Here is a 13,234-nt window from a genome sequence, read left to right on the forward strand (position 1 = left end):
AAAAAAAGAAAAAAAAAAAAAAAAAAAAAAAAGAATTAAAAAAATTTTTTTTTTTTTTTTTTTTTTTTTTTTTTCCAGGTATATGAATAAAAAACTAACAGAAGCCAAGAAGGTGTCATGGGGAGAAAAGGAAGCTAGACCAGCGTTGCAGAGAGTTAGCCTGAGGTGTTTTCATACTTGATCTAGCGCTGATGGATGGAGGTTGTAAGTGGATGAATTAGTGATGAGGATCAGGATGAAAGTGCTTTCCAGAAACAACAGAGGCAAGCAGACAGAGCAGGGCCACGCGGGACAGGTGAGACGGGTCTGCGAGGCTGGAGTGATGGACGAGACGGGACGGGATGGTCGTGAACCCACGAACCGTCAACGCTCAATCACATCGGCGGCACCTCAGTGAAATCATCCTCAACCCAGAGATAATCCTGCTGTAGAGCATCGCGTGCTTTCAGGGTTTCTCTTCTCTAATTGGGAAGTGTGGTTTTTTTTTTTTTTTTTTTTTTGGCTCATTTCACTGGATTGTTGTTGTCATTCATTTTATTTATTACATGTTTTCTACTCAACTTTGCTGTACACAAATATTATAGAAAGATCAAAGAGAATTTTATTTATTTGATTATTTGTTTTGTAGGTTTTTCTTTTTCATTTAGTTTTAAATCTAGCCTACGGTGACATTTACTTACTGCAACAAAGAGCAAAACTTCAAAGAAAATAAAAAAAGAAGCATAAAATGATTTGTTACTCTGTGAGTCTGTTAATTAGGACTTGGAAAAAAATGAAGGAAAGAGGTTGTACATAATAAGAAATGCTTCCTTGTTTATGCGGTACTGTCTCTGTGTTGGTAAAGGTAGACATGACATGACATGCACACTTCATGCAGAAAGAACCCAGACCAGGATTCTAATTTCTCCACCAAATATCCCCGATAGCTTCTTTTTTATTATTATTATTTAAGTTTATGATAATGGATTGATGTTTTAGGTGTACGGTAATATTTGTGGTGCAGAATCCTTACCTTTGTCATCTTGGTGTGTTCAGGTTAATAGAGTCTCTGGGGGCCTGAAGGTCCTGCAAGATAATCGGCCTTGTAGATTTAACCCTAGAAATTGAAATGTGTTTTAATCCATTATTACATTTTAAAACATGCAACGTTTACACATTTATTATACTGTCGGCTTTACTACATGAAAGATGGCCTAGAATAGTACATTTTTGACTGGTACATCCTTCCTAGATATGACTACAAGACCTGCTTTATTGGTACACGTTACAATGATATGAGAACAACTTATTTATTTTTTGTAAACTTTCATTTGTGTCTGTTTAGGCTGAGAGTCAGTTAAGACTGGCAGATAAAAGCATCTTTATATATTGTATAATGTATATTTAGAAAAAAAAATAATTCAATTGTGATAGTCTGGACTATTTATATGTTAACAGACTGCAAATAAACATGACAGTCCACTATCGTAATCGTATTTGAATTCGCTAAATCGGTTCGGTTAGAAAGCGAAGATAAAGCTGCTGGCAAACTAAAGACGATCTTTAGATTCAGCTGACACTCTGCTGTTTAGACAACCAGAAGGGAATATTACTGCATATAACGATGCATTATGAATGGATTTAGATGCAGTAGATGTTATAGTGCCCCAGCTACTGCCCATGTCTATTCTTGTAAAATGTTAGAAGAAGGCGTGGAAGAAAAATTGCTCAAATACAGAGAAAAATAACGAGGAGAGGAGACAGACAGACAGAATAGAGGAAAACCTTGTTTCTCCCCTATAGCTGCTCAGAGGAGGAGGAAGAGGAGGATGAGGAGAGAGATAGGAAAGAGGAGGAGAAAAAGGATGTGGAGGAGGAGGAAGATTATGGAAGGCTGCAGATGAAGAGAGATGCAAAAGAGAGAGGAGGCTCATGCTAAATGAATGTAGCTTTTAGCATTAGGGAGTTGATTCCTCTGCTGTGTCAGTATTTTGTGTGTGTGTGTAGTAACTGACTGAAGACACAGCATGAAAAAACACAAGACAGTCAGCATATGTTGAAGTGTTTTTGTTTGCATATTTTTTTCAGGTTTGTCTGTAAAAACCATCAGTAGATGTATTTATGCTGAACGTATGATCTAAAATCTCCTGGACTTCAGTGTGCTGGAAAAAAGATGGTGTTTTTTTTTGTCTTTCTTTCTTTTTTAGGGGTACTGTCACCGGGATTGGAAGTGACAGGCAGGAAATATCAGAGGCAGCTGGGTAACAGCCCACTAACCACACAGGGGAGGGCTCGACACTGAACAACATTACCTGTGGGGGCAGAGACACTGCAGAGAAAGACAGAGGGGAGGGAGGAGTAAGCGCAGAAGAAATCAAAGAAGAAGAAGAAGGGCATGGCAGTATTTTTTCTGTCATCTAAATACTACTCAGCGATCCTGAATGTCCAAAGGTATGCAAGTACTGTCCTCCAGTATTGAAATCCCTTAAATCCTTTGTTTTGTCATATTGCAACTTTATCATTTGCAATACTGCACAGCTCACATAACTGAATGGAGACAAGGGTCTTAATGGGTTTTTTTTTTGCCCCCCACTCCCCAATTCATCTATGTCTACCTTTTTGTGCTCACACAGACCCAGGGGCAATTTAGAGAGACCTACCTACCAATCATGTTTCTGGAAAGTGGGAGGAAAGCAGAGTACCAGGAGAGAACCCACTCATGAACGAGGAGAAACGCTAATTCCCTAAGGACAAACGGGATTGAAACCCAGAACATTTTTGCTCCAATTCAACAGTGTTATCAACTGCTCCATTGTGCAGCCTGCTATGTTTTAGCATAGCCTTGAAATATATTGTTTTATTGCAGAAAGCATAACTTTCCCAAATAAACAAAAAATCTAAAATTTTGGTTAATTTTTCAAAAAAAAAAAAAAAATCATTGAAAAAATATTTTGTAAAGGTTCTACACTTCTTGATTTCCACAAAAAATTATATAAAATAAACATTAAACTTTTTTTTTTTACATAGAAAGACTTGATCATAGTTTTTAGGAACATTTTATTAGGAATTCATGACTTATTTTTTTTTTACATCTTCACTATGAAATTCAGATGAAAGCAAAAGGTGTGGTCAATGAATTACGCTATTTTTTGTTGTGCTAAATATTTCAACACTTTCAGTTAAGATTTTAATTCACAATTGAAACTCTAAACCTAAGAAAAAAAATGGCAGCCATCTTCAAGGACCAAATTTATATCAACCTTAATTTGCGATTGGAGACCAGATTGTAAATTACCCACAAGCTACACTTTGAACACCAGTGATGTAGAGAGATTGTTCAGAGAAATTATGAAAAAAAAATCCTTCTCTCCAACCAACCAAATGAGGCTTTACAAAAAATGACCACCAAGGGGTGGCAAAAGTGTAAAGGGTGTGACCGAAACACGCTGATTGATTCTTAGCTACAGTTTCACATCTAAAGCTAAAGTCATGCATGGCGTCAGTCTCTCCATGGTGTACAGGAGGGTCTAGTGACTGTGAGAACGGAAAGAGCCTTGACAACTTAGCTGGGAGTTTTTTTTTTTTTTTTTTTTATCAAACCATTGTCAGAGACAGACAAGAACCAGTTGGGCTGAAGAGACGTTCAGCAGAGTAGAGGGGAGACAAAGATAGATGATGAGTAATGGAGATTCGGCATGAGCGGTTATGAGTCAAACACGAAGATGGGGATGGGAGATGAAAGATCTAAAAAGTAGGAAAGAAAAGAAAAGAAATTGGGTGAGCAGATGAAGAGAATGGAAAATGAGAAAGGAGACAGAGGTTAGAAGTGTTTAAAAAAAAAAAAAGATGGAAATATCAGAAGGCGGAGAAAGATGATATGTGGAAGGTCAGTAAGAAGAGAAATGTTGTATCTCATATGGATCTGTTAAAGTCTGTCCCTGCGGCACACAGAGCGATCACACACCAAACATCAGCTATATCGCCTTGCAAAAGTATTCAGGCCCCTTCAACATTTCACCAGGATTTTTATTCAATAGACCGGCACAAAGCAGCAGAAGTGGAATGAAGACGTCTTCAGAGTCCGTTATGAACAAAAGTCTAAAAGGTGGGGTGTTAATTTCCATTCATCAAAATCTGAGTCAGTGATGTGGAACAGCGTACAGCATTGCACATCTTGAATATACTTTCGAAGTTTGCTGCCATTCTTCCCACTGAATGAATCTCCTTCAAGGATTTTCCTGATTTGGGCGACATGGGCAACCTCCCAGGGCGACATCTTCTGAGGTATGGTTTGCCCCGTTCCTGGTGAAGAAAAGCACTCCAACATCCTGCTGCTGAAACTCCCATGCATCTCCCTGAACAGTGTGTGGTTTTCCCTCCACATTCCCTCTACATTCACATCCATACATTTTGAATGTAGACTAAAAAGTTTATTTTGGTCTTTGTCAAACTTTAAACCAAACTTCTTTGGGCTTTCTCCACATCACTCTTCCACAGAAAGCTATAAATAACAGATATATATATATATATATATATATATATATATATATATATATATATATATATCTATATATATATATATATATATATATGTGTATGTATGTATGTATCCTTCAATGCTGATGTAATGTGAAACAGTTCGAGAGGTGTAAGTGCATTTTCAAGACGCACTACATGAGACAAAATATAAAATCGCTCATGTACACGTAAACTCGGACGCTCTCATTTTTTGGCTCTCTGTCTCAGTGTCAGAGCGCTGGATGAACGGCTTCCCAAGGTGCATCAGCATGTCAACATGGACGGCTCAACTGAGGCCAGCAGAGATGGACGGACACGTCTCTGAAAGACAGCAGCGGCAGATCAATGGAACGCAGCGGAGGAAAAATGAAGATTAAGAAAGGAAGGAAATGAATGTGAAGTGAGAGTGAAAAAAGAGGAGCAAATGAGACAGGGAGAAGAGGAAAGAGAGAGGAAGGAGAGTGATGGTGATGGATGAAGGTAGGGAAGGATGGATGGATGAGGAGATGCACGAGATGGAGATTGACAGCCTCCTTTCTGGGGGAACGGGTGAATAAACTGGCTCACTAGGGTGGGAGTTGGGGGAGGGGGGAGGGGTGAAGATGTCAGATGGAGAGAAAAGGAGAAAAGATGGAGAAATGGAGTGAGAGACGGAGGAGGGGAGGTAATGAGAGATAGACTACGTCTCGGTAATCAAGCCATAAAGGAGAGCCAGAGCGAGGGAGCGAGAGGGAAAAGACGAGTGGGCTCTGAATGAGTCAATCATGATTAATCAAGACGCTTCTTGCTCTCCGTCTCTGTCTCTCTCTTTCTGTCTTTTTGCTCAGACTCATCATCGCTACAAACACACAGACTTGTTTCCCCGTGCAGACATGCCATCACCACTGCACACCCTGGCAGTTTACCAGCGTCTTCAATAAGGTGCTTTTCAGACCTGTTGGCTCCTATTCTTCTACATCAGCCTTCTCAAATGAAATGATGGGCGAGGTCCAAATAAAAACCAAGAGCCGGGGGGAGTCGGAGCGGAGAGGGGAAGGAAAGCAACACAAACTTCTTTACAAATGCTATAAAAACTGCACCAAGTGGTGCAGGCTGCTGAATTTGGAAGGCTGGGTCCCGTTGATATGAGGAAAACTACCTCCAATAAAGCTGAAGCCCTGAAAGACGATTGTGTTCGCCTCATTAATTCAGTTCTTTGCTTTGCCTGCTCTCAAAATGTCTCGTCCTGCAAAAAGGGAAGCAAAAACGTGTCTAATCTGCTGCTCCAATATTGTGTTTGGCAAATTCAGACGTCAACATCAGCAACAAACAAACCAAAGTTTTCATTAAGACAGGAAGGAGGGAATCAGATAAATTACCTTCTAATTCACACTGAGCAGTAACTGAACCGTTGGGCTTAATTGGCGATGTTTATATAATGTGCCAGGAAGAAAAAAGAAGAGCTGGAAGAAGTTAAAACTGATCTGAATGCAATAAAGCACCAATAAACCTGTCAATGGGTGAAGTAACGGTATGTCTGCTGAGGTATCGGCTGATGTTTTGCTTCAAGGTTGGGATTTTTTTTTTATGTAATGGATTTAAAAAACTGAAATAAGTGAGAAAAAAATCCAATAATGAAGTATTTATCTACAGGGTTATATTTCTCCTATCTCTACAACTTCCACATCATCCAGGTAGTGGCTGAAATGTGACCAAATAAACTCTGACACAGAGAGGCTAAAACATTATTAGTTCTTCTGCTATGTTGTCCATAAACACAGCTGTGTTTTCAGGTAGCTGATAGATTAGAGTCTCAACTCAGCCTAGATATGCTTTGTGAAAATCAATATTTTATTGCCCACACAGGTGGATAGTGATAGTTTCCACTCAACAAAACACACATCATTATTATTTTAGGAAAAATAAAAATAACGCTGGAAATGTCTCAGATACGACACTCAAATTATAAAAATATCATGTATGAATTATTTATCTGAAATTTTTAAAGTAAATTAGATGAAAATATCAAGTAGAGAAAAAACAAATCACCCTGTATTTTTAGCTCATCTGCTGTTAACAGAAGAGTTTTCCCACCGTCTCTTTTTAAAAACGATTTCAAAAACATCTCAGGTTCCCTCTAAAAGTCCCGCCTGCTTACGAACCCGATTTTGTGGAGATAACAGCTCAGCTTGGCTTTACTGCAGCAGAAGACAATGTTTTCTCCTCTGCCACTCTCGGCTGCGCTTCTCTTATTTAGTGTGAGAGAGAGAGAGAAATTATATCTGCCTGACTGCTGAAGCTATAGACGCTGTAAAAACAATCGATGCCTACATGTAACACATATTGAGCAAAATAGGTGCAACTCTGGTGCAGACTGCAGATTACAGGCAGTTACTGTCTGAAGGACAGAGGACATGCAAGAAGGCCTGCTTCTGTGCTATGTAAGATAAAAACTAATTGTAACAGATGTTTAATTCATGATTTTAACACATAGGAATCATAATATATACATTTTATATTGTAATAATATAAAATGAATGGTTTCGGTTATAAAGGCCCAGGTATACCAACACCTACAGAAGATCCAACTCCAAAGAGTCCAAACTACACAGACATGATGTGTGCAATTATTTGTCGTCATCAATCAGACTGATAGGCGCTTTTTGCGTTTTGTTTGATATTTTTATTTTTTTTTTATTTTACTGACAAACTTACTTTGGGTTTGTTTTGTCTGAGAGAACTGAAAATGGACTTGAAGGTTTTACCTCACAGGATAGTAATAATTTGCCACAACTTAAACAATTGGCTCACCTGTTTGAAATCGGTAGGCACAGAACAAAACATGACTGGGATACAAGTAAATTCGCCACCAGGGGCAGCGCAGAGAAAAGATGACAACTCGGCTGTAAACACTGAAGTATTGGTGATCCGTAATGAGGAGAACTACAGTCAGGAAGAGGTTCTTCAGAGAGAAAACATGTATAAACCACAACATGAGGAAGGTTGAGCTGACTGAGCTCAATCAATTCAATCTGGCAATCCAGATTGAATTATGTCAATTGTTTAGCAATAAATAAATAGAGTATTTCGCAGGTGTTTAGGAGGGAAATTAATTCTCTGTGGTATCTTTATATTTTGAAACGTCATTTGTTACTTTATTTGATCTTTTATTTTGTTCCATTTGCCTCCTGATGTCATCAGTCTGGTTTCTCCTGGAGCATATATGTGGTACTTAAAACTCCAAACAGTACTAGGCAATGAATCATTATTGCCCTCCATCGTTTCTAATAATAATGTGGTTATAAGAGTTAGTTAGCAGCTATGTCAAACATTACAGTGGTTACTGCACTAATAAGACATGTTAACTGAGTAAACATTTTTATTTTTCAGTGGATTTGGAAGTGCAGGTTCTGCTTCTTCCCGAGGTTCTGGAGACTCGGGAAGCCGTGTTTTGTTGACCTGAAAAAAAATATGGGTTAGGGGTAAAAATGAGGGCATAATTTTGGTGCTTAAGGCTGTTTTTCATTTAAAAAAATGGATAGAATAAGAAAGGGAAAAATAATTATTAGCTTTAATTCATTGTAGGTTTTGTGGCCTTTATTCACATCTCTAATTTGCTTTGTGGAGTGAAGACAGTTGAGAGAAACCTTCCCTCCTCTTCCTCTGCTGCTGCTGCTTGTGAGGAGTGGTGTGTGTGAATCCTCAGACAGAAAGAGGAAAAATAGGGCACTTTCATATTTATTTAAGTGTCAGATCCAGAGCTGTCTGTGGGGAGAGAGAAACAGAGAGGAAGGGAGGAAGAGAGGAGGAAGGGCTGCAACCACAGGAACTCAGAGGGCTCACAAGCCTTCCTCTGTTTTCTCAATCTCTCTCACACACACACACACACACACACATCTGGCTGCATGGACTCACAGAGAAAAGGCAAACAGCGAGAGGAGGAAACGTGTGTGTTTACGTGTGTGAATGAAACAAACCCAGTCTCAAGGCCGAAGGCATGAGCGGTCTAAATGGCGATCATGTGCAGGTGCTGATTGGGTCGTGATCCATTGTCTCAGAGATGTCACATCAGTCCTGGGTACGTGCAGCACAGAATAGATAAACCCTCATCAGTGCAGTTTAAAGAACAGGAAGCCCCCTTTTTGCTGTGACACGCATACACACGCACCTCAGTAATTACCTGCCGCCTTCAGGTCATGGCAAACGTAAAGCAACACTTCCTCCTGGTGGTCGGGCTGTGAACTGCAGTCACCCTCGTTAGGCTCAAATCACGACTCCCCATCATGTCTGTTCATAGATGAAGTATACGGTGTCGACAGCGCAGATCTAATGTCAGGTGGACTCAAGAGATCCAAGACGGGTTATTTGGTCTCATCAAGCTCAACAGAGTCTAGAAACGCTCAGCAGATGCTTTCCAAATGTGCAGATTCTGATCGTCAAGAGGTAAACAGGTTTATCTCTGGCAATAATAAACCTGTGAAAAATTTAGAATTTTTTTTTTTAAATATTAGAAAATAATTAAATAAAAATTGTGCCACTCTTGATGGTGCGGTCTAGCCACTCCACTGAAAATATTCTTGGGGCGCCGCTGGGTCCAAAGTGATTAGGACTAGGGATGTACAATATTGGATTTTTGGTCAAAATCTGATATGCCGGTATACCAAAACTAATTTGGCCAATAACCGATACCAATATCGATATCATTTCCTAGACCTACTTACAGAAACTACATGGCTTTCTCTACTGTGGAGTTAAATTACTGCATTTGTCAAAGTAGCCTGCTACCAAATGCAAATGGTAAAAATGAGGTTGAAAATGATGAAACACTTTCAACTTGCATTATGTTTAATGTTAAATTTTGTCATGACATTTGCTCTAAGACAATAACACTCAAACAGTAGTGCAAATTTGACATTGTACCGTCACCGATGATGCCTGTGTCGTACAAAAACAACAGCTTTTATATCGGTGAGTTGACAGAATGGCCGATGTCCGATATAAAATTTTACAGCTCATATCACCCGATACCGACACCATGCCGATAATATCATGCAACCCAAATTAGGACATCTTTTTTTTCCTGAAGAAAAGACATCATTTGATATCAATGAGCTGAAACAACAATGTACGTTTAAACAAATAAGTCCGTCCAGAGGAGGATTCCAGCCTCAAATAAAACCACTGACACTTTATGATTGGATTGACTTTATTTGTAAGGCACCAGAAGTCCTTCCTTACTGCAGAACATCTCATTATTTATAGTAAATTTTTGTTGCACTTTTTTATTTTCCTTTTTTTTTTGGCTTAAATGAAGCTATGGTTTCAGACACACATGTTTTTTTTTCTGTCAAAGTACACACTTTTTTGTTTTACATTATACACAAAATAAGTATTTAAAAAAAAAGACCCTTTACAAAGCTCAAAATGCTTACAATGTTTCACTCTATGAGGGCGAGAAAGTCGGGGAGGAAAAAAGGGGAGACCGAGGATGAAAAAAAGAAGATGGGGGCTGGGAGGGTCAAAGGGTAAAAAAGGTGAATGTACTGCAGTTTTTTTTCCCCTCAGGTGTCACATCGGTTTTTGTAACACAACACCACAAGAATCATTCAGGACAGACGAGAGAAGATGCAGCCATATACACATAAAGCTTTCTATGTATAACTGTATAGAGAGGCAAGCACCTTTGACTACTTGAACATATACATAGAGTTTCATTTAATTATAACACAGGCTTTGAAGTTCTCCTTCTAGGTTATATTGAGTACAGTTTGAAATAAACGGGGAGGGAAAAAAAAAATCAAGTGCATTGATCACAAAATTTCTCAAAAAAAAAAAAAAAAAGTCTCTCCACTAGAACAAAATCAATTTGTTCCCTGCAGACATGCATTGACGTGTTTCGCTTTCTGTCTACACATCTGGGCATCACTATGACAAGTGAAGGATGTAGCAAGATACAAGCAACATGTGAGAACTTGCTGCAAGCTTATTTCACAAGCATGTGAAGAAGTTTCGATTGGTTTATCACCGACTACTAGATCTGTACACCTGTTTATACACAATGTGCTATGTATATACATAGATATACAACTGCAGGCTTAATTAAAGAAAAGGTTTACCTTTGGAGACATTCAGACTTTGTTGGACTTGTTTGAAAATCCCATGTGATTTTCAATTAAGTCAATTTTGACCCTTTCTACTGCATCAGATGTCCAAATGAGTCTCCATTTTTGTGGAAAAGTCGTTCAGTAATCTTACCAGAAACCATACTGTGGCTTCTGCAAAGACAGTGATTGGTCGAGCCGTTCAGCTACTAGAACAAAGGGAAGTGTGTGTGTTTCTGCAAAGTTCAACTACAATTTCAGTTGTTACAACCGAGATCCTTATTCCTGGGGATCCAGCTACCACAGAGCCAAACCTTTCTGAAAATTCAGAAGTGTTTGAAGTGTTTGAGTTTAACTCTTATAATCTACTGGGAAAGCCAATATTTATAACTGCGGCCTGGGTTTAAGTGCAAAAACCCTACACAGCAACAATTTATGCACACACTATTGTTTTCTGATAAGACTTTTCTCAAGCGAGTGTGAATTCACCTGACATATATACTTGGGTTATATGTCAGGTCAACACTGCATTCAAACGGCCCTATATAAAAGGTTTTTAAAAAAAGGACGAGCATACGGCAAATATCAAAAGTCTACGCTTCTCCAAAAATCTGTTTTTTTGGGATGTAAAACAATATGATGGCATAAATCATTTAAAAATGTTTTAATAAAACATATATCATGTCCAATTCAACTGAAAAAAAAGCTTTTTTTCCAGAATAAAACTCAAACTAAAAAATAAACTGCTTGTCCAGGTGTGCACACCCTTATACCACTACACAGTAAATCGCAGGTGATTCGTTTACAACAAAAAAGGTTTCATTGGAATATTCTGCTAGTTTGAATCCTCAACATAAAGCTGTTACTTTCAGCACAGATACAGAGAATCAAAAATGTGCAATTCAATAAAGGTATCAGTCAGGAGAAGAATGCAAAAAAACAAACAAAAAAACAAAAAACAAAGGATGACAAATGCACCTAGGTCTGATGAAGGCTTTAGAAAATATGCTGCTTACATTTCTCCAAAGTTAGTTGTGTGTTTTGAAACTGGCCAGGGACTGGGGTCAGCAACACCAGTGAAGCTACTGGAACCTCTAGTGAATATCTGTTGTGCTTTAGGTAACTAAGAAGATGGGTTGCAAGACAGAACAGAGAAAAACATCCAAGTCTGGATGAAATCTACTGGGATTTTGTTCTACAAGACCTAAAGAGTCCTGCAGAACAAAATTTCTGGGCCACAACTCCATTTTGGCAAAACACCCCAAAACTGTACATCACCAAAAGACCACTGGTGCCTCATGGTTCACCTTTCTTCTGACTAGATTTGTCAAGGCATATGAAATTTTGAACAGTTAAAAATAACACTCAGCTTTGAGCCAAAGCCTACCAACGACTGCCTGAAGGCTGAAGATAAAGTATCACTGAGAAAGAGCTTACCAAGACAAGGACTTCACCACAAGAAGACATATGTTTTTGAATAACCTAGACAGCATCTGAAACTAAGTCTGACAAAAAAAAAAATCTTAAGGGTAACCTGAAGAGGGCTGTGGAAAAGAACTTCTCTTATAGAGGAGGAGTTTTGCAAGGTGGAAGCAACTCTTGGCCTGCTGAAAGACTCCTACCAAAGACACATTGCTAGACTGGATCCAACCGATGCTTCAGCAAAGGGTGCACGCTTACTCAACCACGCTTTTGCATCTTAGAGAACGAACTTGCAATTTAAAACACTTGGGTTTGCTTTTCCGTTGAACCGTACAAGATGTTTCTCACAGCGGCAGTAAAACGTTTTGAAATAATTTATTATGGCCTTTATGTATTTTTTTTAGTCTGGCTATTTATCGTTTCTTGTGCTAAGGGTGTTAAGGTGAACAGAATATCTCCCCACTATGTGACACTTTGTACTGAACAATGTTAAGTTGCCGCTCCCATGCATTAAGTGGCGGGCAGTAAACATACCACAGCTTTTTTGTTTTAAGTTCATGAACATCCTTTCGCCTTGAGGTTTAATCCGAGAAAACAGATTATTTACGACTCTGTTTTCATCAAGAGATAATTTAGAGAGCCACACAAACTGAAGGACCGCAGTAGAGGTAAACATCCACAATCCAGTTCATGTACAATACGTTGGTACGCTCAGAGCTAATAAATAAACTATTCCCCATCAGACTTGGCCTGTACGCTGCCGTTGTCTTGTCCTTGGTTCTTGTAGAAGCAAAAACCTTAGGAGGATTGTTCAAAGGCGTGCGCTGCCCTCTGCTGTCAAACACACACCACACTCCCTCCCCTTAGTGTCTGCTCCAATATAAGTGCACATTAAATATGAAAAAAAAGCTGACAGAGGAGCAGAGAACTGAGGTGGTTTCAGTTGTTTCGCTTGCAGTTTAAGTTACCACAGCTCTGATTGATGATGCCTCTTGGTTAAGGTACTGGGTGGGTAATCTAATGTATAGAACCTGGCAAAGGTACAGTATCAATACCCCTTAAAATGTTTTTCATAGCCAAAACAAATCAGTCAATAATCTTTATGTGCAAGGAAAAGGATATATAGTTGTTTTTTTTTTACATATCCTAAATTGTGAGCTGTGCATTTATGTTCAATCACCTTGAATTAATACTTCATAGAAACAGATTTTACTGCCATTACGTCTGCAAGTCTT

This window comes from Poecilia latipinna, unplaced genomic scaffold (genome assembly GCF_001443285.1).
Source record: "Poecilia latipinna isolate Pla-1442-1.1 unplaced genomic scaffold, P_latipinna-1.0 Scaffold723, whole genome shotgun sequence".
NCBI classification, from domain to species: Eukaryota; Metazoa; Chordata; class Actinopteri; order Cyprinodontiformes; family Poeciliidae; genus Poecilia; species Poecilia latipinna.